The sequence below is a fragment of the Petromyzon marinus genome, unplaced genomic scaffold (assembly GCF_048934315.1).
Source record: "Petromyzon marinus isolate PM22_M1 ecotype Great Lakes invasive population unplaced genomic scaffold, UKy_Petmar_22M1.pri1.0 PM_G_Scaffold_39, whole genome shotgun sequence".
In the NCBI taxonomy this organism is placed as follows: domain Eukaryota; kingdom Metazoa; phylum Chordata; class Hyperoartia; order Petromyzontiformes; family Petromyzontidae; genus Petromyzon; species Petromyzon marinus.
The window spans coordinates 2,056,914-2,061,901 of record NW_027422972.1 but is presented as its reverse complement, the minus strand read 5'-3'; positions in this window follow the sequence as shown (position 1 = coordinate 2,061,901).

Sequence of the window (4,988 nt, the reverse complement as noted above, 5' to 3'; positions counted from 1 at the left end):
TGAGTGTGGTGTGTGGTGGAGAGGTGAGTGAGTGAGTGTGTGGTGAGGTGGGTGAGTGTGAGTGTGAGAGGTGAGTGTGCATGTGGTGGAGAGGTGAGTGTGGGTGTGAGAGGTGAGTGAGTGTGTGTGTGTGGTGTAGTGGTGGGTGAGTGTGAGAGGTGAGTATGTGTGTGTGGTGGAGAGGTGAGTGAGTGTGAGTGTGAGAGGTGAGTGAGTGAGTGTGTGGTGAGGTGAGTGAGTGTGGGTGTGGTGGAGAGGTGAGTGTGGGTGTGAGAGGTGAGTGAGTGTGTGTGTGGTGGAGAGGTGGGTGAGTGTGGTGGAGAGGTGGGTGAGTGTGTGGTGGAGAGGTGGGTGAGTGTGTGGTGGAGAGGTAAGCGAGTGTGGGTGTGAGAGGTGAGTGTGTGTGTGTGTGGTGGAGAGGTGGGTGAGTGTGTGGTGGAGAGGTAAGTGAGTGTGGGTGTGAGAGGTGAGTGAGTGTGTGTGTGGTGGAGAGGTGAGTGAGTGTGGGTGTGAGAGGTGAGTGAGTGTGTGTGTGGTGGAGAGGTGGGTGAGTGTGTGTGGGTGGGGAGAGGTGAGTGTGTGTGGTGGAGAGGTGGGTGAGTGTGGGTGTGAGAGGTGAGTGAGTGTGTGTGTGGTGGAGAGGTGGGTGAGTGTGGGTGTGAGAGGTGAGTGAGTGTGTGTGTGGTGGAGAGGTGGGTGAGTGTGGGTGTGAGAGGTGAGTGTGTGTATGTGGTGAGGTGAGTGTGAGTGTAAGAGGTGAGTGAGTGTGTGTGTGGTGGAGAGGTGGGTGAGTGTAAGAGGTGAGTGAGTGTGTGTGTGGTGGAGAGGTGGGTGAGTGTGGTGGAGAGGTGAGTGTGTGTGTGTGGTGGAGAGGTGGGTGAGTGTGTGGTGGAGAGGTAAGTGAGTGTGGGTGTGAGAGGTGAGTGTGTGTGTGGTGGAGAGGTGAGTGAGTGTGTGTGTGGTGGAGGGGTGAGTGAGTGTGGGTGTGAGAGGTGAGTGAGTGTTTGTGTGTGGTGGAGAGGTGGGTGAGTGTGAGTGTGGTGGAGAGGTGGGTGAGTGTGTGTGGGTGGGGAGAGGTGAGTGTGTGTGTGTGTGGTGGAGAGGTGGGTGAGCGTGGGTGTGAGAGGTGAGTGTGTGTGGTGAGGTGAGTGTGAGAGGTGAGTGAGTGTGTGTGTGGTGGAGAGGTGGGTGAGTGTGTGTGTGGTGGAGAGTTGGGTGAGTGTGTGTGGGTGTGAGAGGTGAGTGTTTGTGTGTGTGGTGGAGAGGTGAGTGAGTGTGGGTGTGAGAGGTGTGTGTGTGTGGTGGAGAGGTGGGTGAGTGTGGGTGTGAGAGGTGAGTGTGTGTGTGGTGAGGTGAGTGTGAGTGTGAGAGGTGGCTGAGTGTGGGTGTGAGAGGTGAGTGAGTGAGTGTGTGGGGAGAGGTGAGTGAGTGTGGTGTGTGTGTGGTGGAGAGGTGAGTGAGTGAGTGAGTGTGTGGTGAGGTGAGTGAGTGTGTGGTGAGGTGAGTGAGTGTGGCGTGTGTGTGGTGGAGAGGTGAGTGTGGGTGTAAGAGGTGAGTGAGTGAGTGTGGTGTGTGGTGGAGAGGTGAGTGAGTGAGTGTGAGAGGTGAGTGAGTGAGTGTGTGGTGAGGTGGGTGAGTGTGAGTGTGAGAGGTGAGTGTGTGTGTGGTGGAGAGGTGAGTGAGTGTGTGGTGGAGAGGTGAGTGTGGGTGTGAGAGGTGAGTGTGTGTGTGGTCGAGAGGTGGGTGTGTGTGTGGTGGAGAGGTGAGTGAGTGTGGGTGTGAGAGGTGAGTGTGTGTGTGGTGGAGAGGTGGGTGAGTGTGGGTGTGAGAGGTGAGTGTGTGTGTGTGGTGAGGTGAGTGTGAGTGTAAGAGGTGAGTGAGTGTGTGGTGGAGAGGTGGGTGAGTGTGTGGTGGAGAGGTGAGTGAGTGTGGGTGTGAGAGGTGAGTGAGTGAGTGTGTGGTGGAGAGGTGAGTGAGTGTGGGTGTGAGAGGTGAGCGAGTGTATGTGTGGTGGAGAGGTGGGTGAGTGTGAGTGTGTGTGTGGTGGAGAGGTGGGTGAGTGTGTGTGGGTGTGAGAGGTGAGTGTGTGTGTGTGGTGGAGAGGTGAGTGAGTGTGGGTGTGAGAGGTGAGTGAGTGTGTGTGTGTGGTGGAGAGGTGGGTGAGTGTGGGTGTGAGAGGTGAGTGTGTGTGTGTGGTGAGGTGAGTGTGAGTGTGTGTGGTGGAGAGGTGGGTAAGTGTGGGTGTGAGGGGTGAGTGAGTGAGTGTGTGGTGGAGAGGTGAGTGAGTGTGGGTGTGAGAGGTGAGTGAGTGCGTGTGTGTGTGTGGGGAGAGGTGAGTGAGTGTGGATGTGTGTGGGGAGAGGTGGGTGAGTATGTGGGAAGAGGTGAGTGAGTGCATGAGGGAGAGGGAGGGAGGGAGGGAGAGGGGGTGGGGAGAGGGAAGGTGAGAGTGAGGGGGGGTGAGTGTGTGTGTGGTGGAGAGGTGAGTGTGGGTGTGACAGGTGAATAAGTGAGTGTGTGGGGAGAGGTGGGTGGGTGTGTGGGGAGTGGTGAGTGAGTGAGTGTGTGAGGGAGAGGGGGTGGGGAGAGGAAAGGTGAGCGTGAGAGGAGAGTGTGAGTGTGTGTGCATGTATGAGTGGGTGAAGGTGTGAGCATGAAAGATCCGGGCGTGGTGGTGGTGTTGGCCACGCCAGCCCCTCGTACGCTGCGCCTGCCCATCATAGGTGCTGCTCGCTAACAGCACTTGCCCCAACAGTCTGTTGAAGGCTCTACAGGGGATCTTGGTCTTTGATGAGCACAAGTGAAGTGCGTGGGGGCGCTCCTCACAGTGTGTGAGGGAGAGTGGAGGTGAAGGTACAAAGGTGTTTGAGTGCGAGTGTCTGAGTGTGTGTGTGTATGTGTGTATGTATGTGTGTGCGTGTGTGTGGGAGCGGTAGTGTAGCGGTTAGCGCTACGCTGCGCTACGAACCCGGCGACCCGGGTTTGATTCCCACTCACGGCCAACACCGTCAGTAACGATTATCTGAACCGGTCCTGGGCCTCCCCTAGGTCGACTCAGCCTCAAATGAGTACCTGGTGCGGTGTGTAAACATTGCCACTAGGGAGACAAAGGCGGTCGGGCGTGGTGCTGGCCACCCACCCCCTCGTGTACCGTTCCGACCTTCATAGGTGCTCGCTAACAGCACTTGCCCCTACAGTCTGTTAAGGCTATATGGGGGATCTTTATCTTTGTGTGTGTGTATGGCTGCTTTGGGTACGCGGTCCAGACCTCCCCAGAGACCCTGGCTGACAGAGGAGGTGTTCAGGATGGTTGAGAAAAAGCGACAGGCCCATGCTAATCGGCTACAGCATCCCACGTCGGAGAATGAGGAGGCTTACCGCAGCCTTCGCTCGGAGGTTCGGAGAGCCGTGAGGCGCTGCAAGGATGGGTGGTGGTCGCGGGTTGCTGTGGAGATGGAGTCTGCCTCAATGGCCCGCGATCACAAATCTCTATTTAACTCCATCAAAAAAGTAACCTGCAGCGCCACACCTATTACCATCATTAGGGGAAAGAATGGTGATCCGATCTCCGACCCCCAGGAACAGGTTTGCAGATTTGCTTAGCATTTCTGTGAGGTCCTGGGGGAGGGGGAATCCCTCAGCCTGGAAAACATCATGGGACAAAGTGGGGATGACCCTGCTGAGGCTGCGGTGCCTCAAATATTGGAGGAAGAAGTCACTCCCTGTGAGTGGCTGGCTGAGGTGCCATCCATTGAGGAAGTACTGAAGGCGATCCAGAGCCTGAAACCAGGAAAGGCACCGGGCAGAAATGATCTCACAAGCGAAATGCTGAGGGATTGTGGCGTTTGTGCACAGACTGCCCTACATGACATCATAACAACAGTCTGGACCACTGGATGGGTTCTGCAGGATTGGAAGAAGGGGGACCGCACAGACTGTAACAACTACAGGGGAATCTCAAGGATTATTCAACATTGCCTTGCTAGGCACACTGAGGAGAAGCTGGCGGAGCTCCAATACGGTTTCAGGAAAGGGCGGTCCTGAACAGATGCCATATATTCTGCCCGTGTGCTACAGCAGAAGTGTAGGGAATTCCAACAAGACCTACATCTCTGCTCCATTGACCTGGTCAAGGCCTATGATACCATCAATAGGCCTGGGCTCTGGGTTGTTCTTCGTATTTTCGGAATCCCTGAGCCTCTGCTCATGATCATTAAGGACCTTCATGATAGTGAGCGGGCCCGGGTAAAACTACGTGGCCGGGAGTCAGAGCCATTCCCTGTACACCTTGGGGTGCAACAGGGATGTCCTCTGGCTCCAACATTATTTAACATCTATTTCGACCACGTAGTTCGTGAAGCCTTCAGTAGCTGTACCCGAGGAATTTCCATCTGGTACAGGTAGAATGGGAGGCTGATCGATGCCCGGGTGCGGTCAAGGGATGGCTCCCTATTGGTCAACCACGTTATGTATGCCGACGACCTGGTAATAGCAGCTCACTCAGAGGAGAAATTGGAGGCGCTGCTGCTGAAACTTGAGTGTGCCACGGAGTGGTGGGGCCTTACCATCAGCCCCACCAAAACTAAGCACCTGCCTGGGTATTTTGTACCAACGGACACTCCACCCCCACAACTCCCAATCGGTGATGGGGCAGTTGTGGAGAGAGTGGAGAGTTTCCCATACCTGGGCAGTGTGCTTATGACTGGCTCCAGTTTAACAGCAGAGGTCTCACTCTGAATCAGTCGAGCGGCAATATCTTTTCATCGGTTGCGTAACGCTGTGTGGACGCTACCTGGTCTGTCGCTCCGCACTAAGCTTCAGGTCTTCTCGGCCACGGTCATTCCCTCCCTTCTCTACGCTTGCGAAACGTGGACCCCCCTAATGGAACATCTACGCCGGTTAGAAACATTTAGGCTGGCCTGCCTACGATCCATCCTGGGTTTAACCAGACTGGATTGTGTGAGGAGCTCACAAATCCTTGAAAGATC